This window comes from Mesitornis unicolor, unplaced genomic scaffold, assembly GCF_000695765.1.
Source record: "Mesitornis unicolor isolate BGI_N332 unplaced genomic scaffold, ASM69576v1 scaffold1189, whole genome shotgun sequence".
Taxonomy (NCBI): domain Eukaryota; kingdom Metazoa; phylum Chordata; class Aves; order Mesitornithiformes; family Mesitornithidae; genus Mesitornis; species Mesitornis unicolor.
This window is the reverse complement of record NW_010209038.1, coordinates 141,427-156,892: the sequence shown is the minus strand read 5'-3', so window position 1 is coordinate 156,892 and position 15,466 is coordinate 141,427.

The following is a 15,466-nucleotide window of genomic DNA, read 5'->3' as shown; positions in this document are numbered from 1 at the left end:
CTCCAGTGATAGGATGCAGGAGGGACCAGTCAGCCATTCAGCATTGCAGTTAGTCTGGAGGTAGTCCCTGGTGTGCCCATGGGCTCATCCCTGCTGTATAGACAGAATAGAGGTGGCTCCAGGAGCAAAGCAGGACACAGGCTGTGGAGTGGGAGTGGGACAAACAGAGGGTAAAATGGGGCTACAAGCCCACAGTTCAAATGACAAATTGTGAGCCTAGTTATCCCAGTCTGGTAGATGACACAAACTTTTTCTCCTTTTTTTAATTTCTACCTTGTTTCTTGTAACTTAGGAAAATCCATAATGTACAAAGTGTAGAATCATAGAACCATAGAATGGTTTGGGTTGGAAGGGACCTTAAAGATCATCCAGTCCAACCCCCCTGCCATGGGCAGGGACATCTCCCACCAGACCAGGTTGCCAAAGTCCTGTCCCACCTGGCCTTGAACACTTCCAGGGAGGGAGCATCCACAGTTTCCCTGGGCAACCTGTGCCAGTGTATCTTCTTATGTTTCTCTTCTTCCTTTGCTTCACACCTGTCAGGTCCTTCAGCAGATGATGTGAGCATCCTGCATAAGAAAGCTCCTCTCACTGCTTAGCCTGGATTACTCCTGAGGTGATGCCTTGGGGCCTTCTTGCAAGCTGATGGAGATAGATGTCCTATCGGAAAAATGAGTTTGCAATCACATGTTATATTGCAGTTGCAGCTCCCAATTTTGTGTCCTTGACTCTCTGCCCTTGAAGATTGTTTATATAGATTTTAAAGTATGACTGTAATAATATATGGAGTAGAGTTACGGCTTTGGGAAGGTAATTTTATGCCTCAGCTGTGGCACTGTTTTTCAAATGTACCTAGTATTGAAATGTAGCTAGACAAGAGTGCACAGACCTAGGAGTTCATAGCTCCAGCTTGAAATGTATTATTAATACAATATATTTAAGCACAAGTAAATTTTCAAAGAGAAATAATCTTGTAATTTCACTAAACGTTAGAAAAACTCATAATCCTTAACAGACACATTGCTATGCCATTTCCAAATTTAAGGCTGCTTTCCATGTTAATCTCTCCAGCGCATTAGGGAAGATATGCTTCTCTTTCCTCCAAAAATAATACAAGAATAAAAAATTTACAGTGTGAATCCCATTGAATATAGGTATGATTTGGTCCACTAAAAGAAAGTATCAGATACATTAGAAGCACACTATTATAGAAGTAGTTTTCTAGTTCTATCTGTCATGGTGCTACTTGCAGTCACTGTAAGTCTTTACCAATTTTGAGACTATAATCCTCCACATGTGCTCCAGGAATACCAGAGAAGTTGGGAGTCATGGTTTGTAAAAAAGATCTGGAAAGGGTGCACAGCCATCTTCACACTGTCCCAAAGTGAGATGTGGCTGATGATGAAATCTGATAATATGTTGGAGAAGAAGCTGTGACCAGACCGCCGACAAGGTATACAGCCCACTGGAGAATGCTCCGAGCCACCAGGACACAAGGCAGGAATGTGAATGCTCCAGCCATCCTACATTATGTTGGACAGTCTGAGAGGGACAATCAAATGTAATTCTGCTGTCTTCGTTGCTGCTTAAAAGTTGGAACTTAATGCCTAAGTTTACACAAATTAGAGGGGAATCAGCCTTTCTCTTTGGCAAAAATGTTGCTTTGAGCTGTTTCAGGCACCGTAAGGTTCTACTTAGTTCTGCTCAGACATGAGTATTCCCCTGTAAAAGAGCATGAAAGTCTGTGACATTGCAATACAGATGATGGCTGAGAACAAATGAGATCAGAAGCCTTTGCCCATACCTCTGTTAGTTGATGATGATTAGAAACCAATTAGAAATAAGCAGAGCAGTGATAAAAGATATTAGAAAATCTTAAGCAGAAGCTCAGTTCAGTTTAAGTTATGTTTAGTATTTTGCTAATTCACATGTATTTGTACACAAGAATAATTTCCAGACACTCAAGTAAATGTTCATCATGTTAAAAAAGAATTAAATTCAGCCTAAAAAAATCTATTATGCCTGAATTTTGGGGCATTTTTTTCTTGTTGTTTTTATACTATCTTTAAAACATTCAAGTCTTGATGTAGTTATGAAGTAGATCAAACATTATATGGTTGAGGTCAGTGATTATATGCTATAAAGTTCAAGCAGATTACAAATAATCTACTATGTGAAAGAAGTAAGTTTCTCATTATTCTTCAAGGCTAGACTAAATGAGCAATAGCTATGTAGAATCTTGTATCTAAATTACTGAATCACAGTTAGTAATCCTGTAGCTGATGTTGTCATGTTAAAAGCTAAATCAAATTTTCCAAATTATTAAGGAAAAAAACCAAGTTCCATGGTTTGATATGCTTAACAGTGGCTAACATAATTAAGACTGTAATAGATTTCAGTTACAAAAAATGACAGGAAATAAGGAAGTACAATGAACACTGAACAAAGGGCTATGCATAGTTCAATCTGGAGCCCCCCAGAGATAAGTTACCAAGTCTAGGGAAGATCAACATGTCATGAAATTAGTTCCAAAGTGCTTTCTAGAAGTATTTGCGTCTCTGCCTTGAAATCGCTTTCCTATCCTTCCTAGTTACAAAAAGTTCAGTCAGCCATTCAGGGATTAGAAATACCCTTGTTAAGTGAATAAGCACAGACTACTGAAAGTGAGACAGCAAAGCAGGATGAAAAACAGCCACAGAAGTATTTAACAAGCAATTTAATAAGTATCAAAGGTGTTTATGGATTAAAGAGGGCTTTGTTGACTAATGTTGTTGTCATGCTTTGCCTGGATCTTTTCTGAAACATAATTAGGCAGAGAAAGAAAACCGTATGGTAGAGTGCAGATCATGAATCCCTCAATGAGGACTGTGCACAGGGTGGTTGTTCAGACTATAGAGGTGTGTGCAGAATGTGATACTGGAGGGCAGCATGATGCTGGAGGGGAGAAAGAGAGGAAGGTTATGCAACACGACAGAGATTTCAATTACTTTACAGAAATAAAATAGCAGAAGAAAGGTGTGCAGTGATCAGCCAGAGTCAAGCAAAAACAACATACCAAAGTGCAGACTGTGATAGTCTTTTTCTGATGGAAGAGGAAAAAAAATTCAAAAGGAACAGCTCCTGCCACTTTGCTAAGCATTACATATTCCTGCAGAGCATCTACAGTATGGATGAAAAGATAACTGTTCAGTTGCACAGGTGGCTTTTTGATAGGATCAGTACCTTTTCTTGCTCTAACTCTGGGTGAATGGACTCGCCAACCAAAAAATAAAACTTACACTTTCGTACTGGAAACTACCTGTAAAAGATTACCTATACATAGGTGATGGTAAAAATGCAATGATTTTTACCTCCACTGTAAAGTATGAGCTAGATTTTTAAGTTACAAATCTGAAGCCTTGAAAAGAACAAGACAAAAGTACAAGTTCTTGGATAGGCTAGTCATGCTAAGAATTGTATTGGGGTTGACAAAGGTGAAATTGTTGGTACATCTGATGAACTTTGGATCCTCAAAAGAACTTAAAATGTAAAAAAGGCAAGTTTTCCATTACCTGAAAGGAGAAAAATACTGGGGGATGTAGCTGATGCCAAATATTTTCTATGCTAGATGCCCCAGCAGGATTCTGGCAAAAGCCACTCAAAATACGAAGCACGTTTGTGCATGTTCAACACACTCTTCAGGAAACACAGTGGGCTGTGTTTAGTATTCCATGTGTTTCACTAAGACAGTGCAGTGAATTTTGGACAGTAGGGAGGGTAATAGGTCTTGCACATCATCTTGACCTGGGAAGAAACAGTAGAAGAGCATGACCACATCCTCAGGCATCTTAAGAAAGAGCTCATGTTGCTGAAGTAAAACTGAGAAAATTACAGATATAAATTCTTTGTAGTGTAAAAAAGAGCGGGGAGAGAGATTAAAGCAGTAAGATGGGACAATGGATCTCAGGGTGGTCAGAAAAACACCGGTATTCCTGCCCCAAGAGGAAGCCACAGAGATTTCTTGGACCAGTGAAGTGCATAGAAAAGTTTGCAACTAGCTCATTTACTTGAAGTAGCAACTGAAATCAGAGGCATGCAGTGTGTGGCTGATCAACAAATCCGTGCAATGGAAGAAGGCTCAAAGAAAGTAGTCAAGGCTGATGTGCTCATGAAGTTCAGAAAGGAACATACGAAATGACCACTGAGAGATGTCCAGAATACAGAGTGCGAACTTTCAACAGCTGGTAAAGCTGAAGGGGTTAATGAAAGAGGCTGGAGTCCTGGGAAGCTATAACAGTAAATGAAAAAGAAAGTTGGCCACAGATGCCTCTAAGGAGGGTATCAGTATGGCTTTCCTATACAAGTGTGGTCAGAGTTGGAGACCGGTGGTTTGTGTGTCACACACACACCAACAAAAACAGAGCGTCAGCATGTTCAAATAGAGAAGGCGGCTTTGGCCCCAGTCCACAGGTGTAAAATTTCACTTCTTTATTTATGGGAGGCCAGTGTTAGCTGAACTGACCATAAAACCTTCCTAACATTGCCAAAAAGGACCCAGTAACCTCTCATGCTGTACACTACACAGACATTTCTTTTTTAGGTACAAGAGTAAAATTTGAAGATTAAAGACAAATCTGGGAAAGACTGAGTGGTTTCAGAGATGTTTAAGTCGAAGAACAGTGGAGCAAAATTCTAAACTAGACAGCATACATAATATTTGGTTTAAAACAAAACAAAGTAAAAACAAAAACATGGTAGCTCTCAGATTAAACACAGAGTCTGACTGCTAGAGGTACAGCTGGGATACTCTTCAAACTATGACTAGCTGAGAATGGCTAGGACAGCCCCCCACATAAGTTTGAGGGTAAGATCTCATCACAAGGTGGAATTTTCTTTAAAGGTGTGAGGTTATTGAGTCCTACTGTACTACAGGGAAAAAAAAATCCGTATTATTTAAAAGTATAAAACAGCAGGGAGACATTTCCCTCAGCAAAATAATAATTGCTCCATGGGGAAAAGTAAGCACGTTTATTTGTTTTATCCGCAAAAACACTATGTACTTGTTCTGCACGACGATTCTAACCAACATAAGACACACTTAGTGTATGCTATTGCAATTTAAGAAGCTGTCAAATCTAATTTTCTTTTACATGGCATTACTGATGCGGTGAGGTCTTATAAATTAGTGGCAATCTGTGGCCATGAGTCCAAGCAGTTGCAAGTGAATCTGGAGTTTGGACATGAACTACTAATTACTATTATTCCCAATACAACAGATGGATGTGAAATGGTGTAAAAATAACTAAAGAATGCTGCTTAGTCAGACTCTGATCCATATTTAGTTCTGTTAAATTGCAGATTGTCCATGTGGCTTGTCACCCTCTGATGTTTTGCTGAGTAGAAAACTAAAGCCAAGAATGGCCCAAACAATTAGAAGCTGATGTCAGAGATACTAGAAATTTGCCAAAGTGAAAAAAACAAACCAACAAAAACAAATAAAGGGGGAAAAAAGAGAGGGATTCATGGTGTTGAAAACCGCCTCCACTTCTTGAAAATTATGCACTAATCCATGATGATATTAGGTCATCACCTGTGATGGGCTGAGTGTGTAGGTGGACAGCAGTCACTTTATCCGATTTCCAAAAAGAATGAGATATAAAGAAACAAGAAATAGCAGCAGCAGTCTGAGGTGCAGTAGCCCTCAGATGTAGAATCACTAGAACAAAAGAGTTGACTCTCTCCTGATATCAACATCACTGACATCTTGGTTAAACTTAGAGCCAAATATGAGTGAAAGGGACTTTGTAGCCCTAACTGACCACTCATAATCAGCTTAGCTTATAGGTTGAGTATAATGTTTTTAATTATGCATTCTATTAATGAATCAATGTCTTTATGTCTTGTTATCAACTTATGGCTTGGAAGGGAGGATGTGGTATTGAATGACACAAGGAAAAACTGAACTTTCAAGACAAGAGTCCAGGCTGTGCACTAAAGAAATACTGATTGTTTTCATGTATAGCTCTTGGGAACACACCTAGAATAAAGGTCCTGCATATGGCTCCCAGCCTAGACAACAAATCAGGTACTTGGATGCAATCATGATATGGCACACAATGAAGAACAAAGGCTAGTTAGATTTTGTGGATAGCTTCTGGTGCTAGCACTGACACAGTGGCCAATCATATGGGTGGTGCACACACAGTTTCACCAAGCATTAGACCCTGGTGGATCCCAAGAATGTGGGCAGGAGGAGGATGCCCTTTGTTACAGGACAGCAGCCACCAGATGACTTTGAAAAGGCCATCCATGCCTCTGGGATGTGGCTAATTCTGTGGTTTGGTGACACGTGAACTACAGCTTTAGAAACATCAGTGGCTTTTTCATCATGAAACTTTGTGTTCTTGTGCTTCTTCAAGCACTAAAATGACTTTGAAAGTCTGTCACCTTCTGCCAGCTGCAGCCAAGAATCCCTTCTGTATTCTCAGCCTATGTTTTATTGAGACCTGCAATACACTGAAACCTGGCCTCTTGCTGGTGGGGTGCCTTGTGAATACTTTGCACAAGAAAGTCCTGCTGACTACCACTCTGCTGGCGTCTTCTCACATCTCACAAGTAGGGTGTTCAGCAGCTGTGAAGACTGCAAAAAGGAACCAGAGTGGCTGGATCAGGCACTTCAGAGGCAAACACTGGAGTGGAAAGCACAGCAGAGTTTGAACATGAAAGCTGGGAAGAAGGGAGGTCAAAGTCTAGACGTTTGGGAGCAAAGGTTTGCTTTGAATAGAGAAAGGACCCTGGTGGCCACTAAAATTAACATAAATGTCTGTTTACAGGAAGTGGTTGAACGGATCAGATCAAGTTAGGGCACTCGAGGGCCTCTAAAACTTAGAGAAATCCTGTGTTTATGAGGTAGAGGGGAATTGGTCAGAGCTGGGAACACTGGAAAGTTGTTGGTGAATGGACTGGCTTCAGCCAACCAAAGCTCTGGGAAAGCAGGGCTCAGCTGACACATACCTCCACAGATGACATCCCAAAGCAGTGTCCACACTGCAGAGCATATGCAATCCATGGGCAGCTTAATCTGCTTGAAAAATAAATGGGAAAATATCCCCACAGGGGAAACCTTATATATACTTGGGAGGCTCATTCCTGTTGCAGTCTGTGCTCCCTGAGCTGTTGAGCTTGTTCTCTTTTGCACCTGAGCAGCAGTGATCTAATACAAAAGGTCTTACCAAGTCATCTGACTTTGCTTTCTTCAGTGATCATACGGCTAAATGAGACTGGGGAAAAGAAGAGAAGGGGAGGGGGAGAAGAAAAGCAAAGCAGAAGAAAAATGGGGCTCCCAATTACTGGCATGCACATCTCCACACAGACTAAGCAGCAAGGGCTCACAGTTAGCAAACTGCTCATTAGAGCCAAGGCATTAAGTCATTTCTCCAGGGAAGAATAAAACTGAACTCGGAGTCCAAAACTCTGCCAGAAAATGCAGGGCAGGGGGAGGGATGGAGAAATAGTTCAGAGAAAGAGAGTAAAAAGAAGGCATAGAAGAAAAAAATACCAAGAAGATAAAATGAATGGGTGGTGGATAAGCAAGGAGAATGACAGAGTTGAGGGGAAGGGAAGGAAACAAAGACAAGCAGAAATGAGAGCAGCTGAGCTGTGGGATGACTGTGGTGTTATAATACTTGGTACTTTCTCAGACTACATTCTCTCTAGGCTGTGGTGTAAACAGTTAAACAGGGAGTAATTTCTGCCCTGATAGAGAAAACAGCAAGTGCTTAAGCAGCTTTGTGGCTATAGGGTCTGTCAGCACTCTGGACCTAGTCTCAGCATTGCCCGCTAACTGAGGCCTCCAAAGCAATGTTTCAATGCAACAAAGGTGTGCACAGCCCTGATTTGCCTCTGGACACATCATAGACTTGCCTTTCTGGGAACTGTGGCTCCCTGTGGGTAGTTCAGTGGTCCTAATAGCAGCCCTACGGCACCAGATTTGCTAAGGTTGTCTTTACACCTTCAGCAGTTTTTCTCTTGAGCTACACAAAGAGGTGAGTTATTTGAGAATCAGACTTACGGTGTTTTGTCTTTCACTAGAGGCTCCGTCTGGCAATCCCAAAGCATTCTTGAGAGGTGAAACCACCTAACTGGCCAGCTCTTGCAGTGACTGCATTAAAGTTGGAACTGTATGGATAGGTGACGTGTGCCGTCCACCATCACCTAGCTATGCAATCACAACTGGAACCAAGGCTTCTTGCCTTGCTATTATCATCTGCAAGAAAAAACTTTTGACCCAGAGTCAATGAGTCATCAAGCGGGACCTGCAAAGCCCATGTGGGTGGTGATGTTAGGTTACTGTAACTGTGTCCCCTGGGGCATGACCCCAGGCATGGATTAACAGGAAAGGGATTGTTATGCAAAGTCAGCAGAATACAGAAGAGGCTATACATCAGTATATCGATATAGAAGATTTTATTCTTAGGAGTCCAGCAAAGGGAACATTTTCTCCTCAAAGGTGAATGAGAATTTGTGATGGGCCTAGCTATCCAGGAAAAAATGTCATCTTAGGCTTTCCTAATATCTCCACCGTTGGAGGATTTCAAAACACAGCTGTACAAGGCTTCGAGCAATTTGACCTATCTTTGCCTCCACGCTGCTGCTTACTATCTACTCCAGAGAGCTGGCAAACCAGGTTGTGGCAATGATCTTTGTGTGAGGGCAAAGGCAGACTTACATAGCCGAAGTTGCTGCTAGTGGTAATTTTACCTAACCTGCCTGTTTTACATTGCAGCAGGTTAGCTCTGATTAATGTTGTGCCAGCTAAGCTCTATTGAAAGTTTAGTTAAAGGAAATGGGTTTGATAATGTGTTCAGCCGCTTCACCTGTACCCTAAAGATAGCTGCTTGGTCAACCATGTTTCTGTTACCCAAAAGAAGTCTAGGAAGTTGTAGTGTATCCTGGATGAGTGGCTGTGAATGGGGACATGAGAATTCAGTTAACTATAATTATACTACTTAAAAATACTTTGTCATAGATTTCAAAAGGAATGTGGCATTTTGCATTGTGGTTAACTCCTAATGAGCTGGGGCAGATTCTGGGGTCTGGGTTTGCATGAGGTTTGCACTTTATTCTTAGATTGAAGATGAATCGTGTTTAATATGTTTCTAGTAGTACAGCAAGGTATTAATCTGGTATGGTTGTTTTAAATTAATCTTCCTTGGAAAATACTGGTAAACAATGGTAACACTAAAGAAGGAACTGCTAAGAGAAATTCCTAACTTAAAGCAGGTATTAAAGTTGTGTAGGATTTTCCATCTTCTGATCAGCCAGTACATGATTTTTGCCTCAGGTTGTTGTCAAGCTAAGCAGCCTATAATTCCCCACCACATTTACTCTCCAAACATTGGCACATCACTAACATTTTCCAGTTCACTGGAACTTCTTTGTCCTTCCAAGATGCATTAAAAGTTCCACTGCCTCCAACAATGGTATAGTGGAGACCCTGTCTCAACTCCTGACTGTACTTTAGACCTCTGAGGAGCTTTATTTGCCTGCACACATTAAAATGACTCTCAGACTGCTGTAACACCAACCTTAAACAAAGTGATCCCAGCTTTGTGTAATCTTTCTGCTTACCCTTCCAGCTTATGTTGCAATGGCCTTACAGGGTCTCAGTTCTTTTTAAACTAAGATCATAACATGGAAGCAGGTAAGCAGGGTGGGGATGAGCAGCAAGACCCCCTGAAGCCTCCCATGCTCCAAAGGGAAGCAGATGCAATACACAGACCTTGTATTATCCTTATCCTCAAAACGTGGGATCAACAGGATTGTTTCTGGAGACTCAAGCTCTGGAGGCCAGAAAAGCCAAATTAAGTGTGATCGGAAAAGTGTAAAACATGCCAGCTTCATTTCAATTCCAGATTTAGGAGAGATATGCAGGCAGACCTTGGTAGAAAGAAACTAGCACTAGCCTTCCTGACTACTCTCCCTCAATAAGCTAAAAAGAAAAGCAAGGTAGAAAGAAAAGAGTTTGAGTAATCCCAATTTATATATATTTTTCATTGGCACAAGCCATCCTTGCTTAGCATGGGCCAGACTGCTGCTATGGGGACCCTGCTAGGAGTTCAGAGGCTCAAGGCACACATGAGGCAATGGAAAAGCAGCAGGCAGGGACTAGAAATGGTTGAACTTTATTTTTCCAAAGTGAAGATCTTTGGTGGGCTGCAGATTACACTGGAAATCAGAGCCTACACCCCAGGATCCCGCAGCTGTCCCTCTCCCCTCTAATTTTTCTCTGTCAGATTTCAGAGCTATAATTAACTTCAAGGCCTTAGCGATACTATGTGGAAGTGTGTGCGCGCGCACGGGGGCACGCGCGCGCCTGGGCTTCCTCACCCCAGCAGGCCTAATCCCCTACAAAAGATTGACAGGTTCACATGGAGAGTAACTTTTTATCTAATTCACTTCTAAATGCTCCTTTGGCTCTCTCTTCCCTTTACTGCCATCTTCTCTCCAGGCTGCAAAGGGCATGGTGGTACAGTGGAGATGGAGGGAGCTGGCGACCCTGCTGTCCTGCAGCTGTGCTACCTCCACACTGACTTGAGGCACCCCAGTGCAATTCCCTTCCAGAGTGTCCCTCACAGCTCTCATGATGCTTGTCACAGCTCTCCAGGAAAGGGGTGCTCAGGGGCAGCAAAGAACTCCAGGATAAAATTCATATGCTGGAGCAGAGGGAGGTGGAGTTAATTTCTCGTCATTTCTTTGATGCACTCAAACCAGAATTGCATTATGGACAAGTGTACGTATCTTCTAAGCATGCCTGTGAACACCACCAGCGAGATGGGGCTCAGCAGTATTGCATTCACAAATATTGTTGTTTCTCTTTCTAGTTGTGGTAAAAAAAACTTTGGAGGAGACCTTTGCTGAAGTGTTGGCAGCGTATCAGTTCTTTGGTCTAGATGCATGGCACTGCCTGCTGGTTCATTGCTGCTTTCTGCTTCACACAGACACTTGCCAATGGGGTCTTTGCACTGAACAGGCGGCTGACATCTTGGTCCACATCCATGAACTTCTTTGTATTAGCCATGGTACAGATACCCAGCCAAAATGCTTAATGATGTTCTCCTTTCTCTAGCTGAGCCATATTTCTCTGAACAGAACCCTCAGTATTTTTGTGGGATCAAATGTTGGATTACACTGTGTTGAATGTGAAGGGCTGTGACCTAGCAGTGACTTACCAAAACCTTGCAGCAGGCAAAGGGAAAAATATCTATTTGGCCATTGCCAAAGCACGCTTCTCTTGCTCATGTGAGGAGCTGCTTCTGAGGCAACACGCTAATCTTCCATATTCCTTATCTCAGCAACTCAATTAAAGTCACTTGGTATTCAAGCACTAACAGGAAAGGGGAGAGCATGATTTGTCACAAAAAAGAAAATACACAGGTTGGTGGTTTTTTTTAATAAAATCTCGTATTATTTCAAATTAAAGTGTCCACATAAATAATAGGGAGATACTCAACTACTACTGTGTTTTGTTTTATGAAGGAAGAGGGAGCTTAAACTATGCTTGCATGGACCAGGCTTTGTTGAGGTTGATGCATGAGCTAGCAGGAGAACAGGAAACTCCATCTCATAAAAGGACTGTCTTAGTGGGCCTACAGGGAAGCAACAACTTTGGAGTAGTCTATGATGAGGAGGTCATTTGATGTCCCAGTGTATGGTAACACATAGCCACAGATTCCTCCAAACTGCAAACTCTGCTATGCATCGGAGCACCATTTCATCTGTGGAAAAATGAGGCCCAGTGAGTACATCTGCGATGCAGCTTGAATTTTGGTTGGTTTTAATAGAACTACGCTGAGCCACTGCTGCTGCTGTAGCACAGATTATTCTCAACTGACTAATATTTTTTCAATTTTTTTTTACAAAAAATAAAGCAACAGTTCTTCACTATCTTGAGTTAACACCATATAAACTTCATTATTACTGGATTGGTACTGACTGCTTCCATGAGTTGGTTGATTTTAAATCCTACCTTTGTCTACACCTATGTAACATGTAATATGGCTAGGGCCACTCTGGAACCTGCTGCTGTTTCCTTTATCCATCTTTGCTGCTGCAGTGACAGGTCTAAAACAGGTAGTAGACAGAAAGAGTTCAGGTCTAGAGACCATGATTTGCCAGGCTACCTAGGACTTCTTTGAGTGAAAACTCCCTGCCACTGGAAAGCCGAAGAGTGACTTGGAATAGCTTGGTCTCTCTGGCAAGGCAACAAAACAAAGGATTAATTTTTTTGGTGTTGGTTTTAATTTAAATGAAACATATGCATGCCTAATCCCATCTAATCTATCTTGGTTCTTATATCCCATTAATCACTGACTTATATTAGCACTTTGCACTGTCATCTCTGCGGCTGCAGAAAGCCACTGAGACCACTGTCTCATCACAGGCATTCTGATGACTTGTCACTGGATTTTGTGTAAGCAACAAAACACCTAAGAAGCCAAAATAATTCCCACTGCAATGCTTTAGAGGAACTATACAGGTGAGAACTGATGTAAACTAATGGTCACAAACATGAGTGGCAGACACTGCAAAAACATGCTGTAAGACACTTCTCAGAAGTTTTCACAAAACTGCATCACCTAAAAATAGTGTTATTTTTTCTAAACAAGGTGACTTTCAGCTGATCACTCCATTTTGTATTATAAGCCTTGTTTAAGAGCACATGTTGTAAAACAGTTTTATTAAAAACCAAAAGCAGACAAATAAATAAAAAATAAGTAGTGAAATAATCTAGGACACAGGGAAACGCTATGGATTATTTCCTAGTTAGCTGTCTCCCCACAAATAGTCTAGGAACACAACAAGGTTGAACTGCTTAAAAGACCATCTTTTATTAGCTCAAAAGACCAGCTTTTATTAGCTCAAGCCATAACCTGAGTTGTCTCAGCTGTTGAACTGAATGCCTCAGGACACTTTCATAGAGTTAAAATTTTATAAAGTCAGCATTTAGGCCAGGGTCCACCTAGGGCAGGTAGACGGCCCCCAATCAAAATTAACTCCCTCATTTTCAGTGGATATTTTTTACTGTCTGCCCTCAACCGCTTCGGAAATTTAAGCCACTGTTATGAACTATTGCCCAGAGGTGAATACACTTCAGTGGTACACGAAAATCTTGCATTTTTTAGGTAACTTTATTTTCCACAAGCTCCAAGATAAGCTACTGCAAATCTTGCAATTGTGAATCTTTGTAGCACATACCGTTTTCAAAATCTTTTCTTCTCTGTTCAGGGCTCTAAACACGCCCCCACACACAACACTCCCAGGCCCAGTACTGGGAACATGAAATGGCTAGATTAGTCATTGCGGCTCAGTTATGAAGAGTTTATGGTCTGAGGTGTGCACAGACAAAGCATCCATTGAACAATTTCAGACAAGAAAGAAATTAGTGGAAATCCCATGCTGTCCGCAGACAATTTAGAAATAGAAATATTTTTTTTAATTAATTAGTCTGACTAGCTTTAATCACAAAAGGAGTGTGAAGGCATGGGTCTGTACAAAGCAAACAGGCACATAGCACATTACCTCAGAGTATGACTGAGCAGCTAACTATATTTGTAATCTTGACATAGACCTCAAAAAATCAAATTAGGAATTAACAAATACAGGAAATACTTAAACCTTATAGAAAATCAAAGCTACCTGTCATTAAATGTAATGTTGCATTTTGAGTTGAAATATTTGAACTATATTCTTAATATAGCTCGTATATGTACTAAGTGTATACTGTAGGAGTTTTCTTGACATTTAAATCCAGCAGTTATGTCTCAGCTAGACTATCGATATTGTGACATATTCAGTAAAGAAATCACATTATTGTCAGGTCACGGGGTAATCTCATAGGTACAGTTTCTAAGTTGCATATTGAAGGTCACTTTGGATATGACTTTGAAAATCACTTCCACGAAGGACAGATGTATCTAGACATTTAGAAACAGTGAAGGGTTAAAAGCTGTTCCCTTGGACTTATTTCTGATAGTGGTACAGGGCTGAAAACGCCAGCTTGCTGATTGATGGGTTCACATGGGGCGACCTTCACATTAGCAACACGACTCTGGTTGCTGGGTAAACAGAGGCAGATGGATCCAGCTCCAGTGATTTTCAGCAGTGACGGATAGTGAAGGTATTTCTGATCCACATCACACCCTGCAGATCCCATGAAAATGACTTGGCACGGGGTGGAAAGTATTAGATTCGGGTGACAAATAATTACCTGACATCAGCTGATGTTTCTTCCGAAAGGTTATGCTGCAAATAACCAGCTTTTACATAACTTTGTTTTCATGAAGTGATAGAAAGTCACACACATACAGTTTATTTATTTGAGAAAATGTAATCTAACCAGTGGCTGATAAAAACTTCTCCTTGGGAATATATACCCAAGTAACTGTATTCCAGCATCAAGGTTGGGGGTGGTTTTGGAGGCTTTTTGTTTGTTTGTTTAAAGCATGCATGTTTTTCCTTGTTGCTATTGTTAGTGTTATATGTACTTTTTCAGTGGAAAGAATTAGCATTCAGACAAGACATTTACTCAGAGCCATTGCGGTTTCATGAGTCTTTGCTTTTCAAGGACTTCCGTTCAAAAGTTCTTGACTTTTATTACTTCTTGTCTTTTCCTGAATCTGGCGCTTTGGCAGCAAAACTTGCATTTTAAGCAGGTGTGTGCCAAATAAATACTTGTCTGAGCTTCCCTCCTTTGTTTTGAAGAAGTAGCTTGTTGGTATAAAAATCCCTGGGGCAGGCATGTGCTGAGAAGTTTACAAATGCTTTATGTCACTCTTTAGCGGATAGGTTTCCCTTCTGCATGATAACATCCTCAAAATGTGAAGTGTGTGAGTGCATGTGTTCCTGTGGTGTGTTAAAATGACTGTTTGCACCTTCTGTGCCCCATGCTACCATTCCTGCCAGGATAATCCGGTGTGGTTGTATCTGATAGGACATCAATAACAAGCCTAGAAGTTGGCATGTGTCATCTCCCCAAGATGGAGTGTCTTGTTTCTCTGCCTGTGTTGTGCTGTAAAGCTTCTGTCACTATTTAAACCTTTTTCACTAGACATGGCAAAATTTCAGAGTGGACCAAAGTTCTCCCCTTGTCTATGCAGTGAAGTTGTCCTCCTGGTTTACAGTGCAAAGGAGCACAAATGAGTAGAAGCAATGAACATAGCGTAAGTTTGAGGAATAGTTGAAGAAAGAAGAATCAGCATACTACTACCTGTGAGCAAGGAAATTGTCTTCCAATTACTTATTCCTTCTGCAGTGGGTTACTGGTCTCTCTAGGCTTTTAAACAGAACTCTGCACAAACCAATAAGGCGACACGTAGTTCTGTAATCATGCTTACAGGCTTTTTTCCTTATGCTTTCATTATAATTATTAACCTTTCCTCTCACCTTTTTTCATTTCCACCCCTCCCTCCCTTCCTTTCTCCCTCTC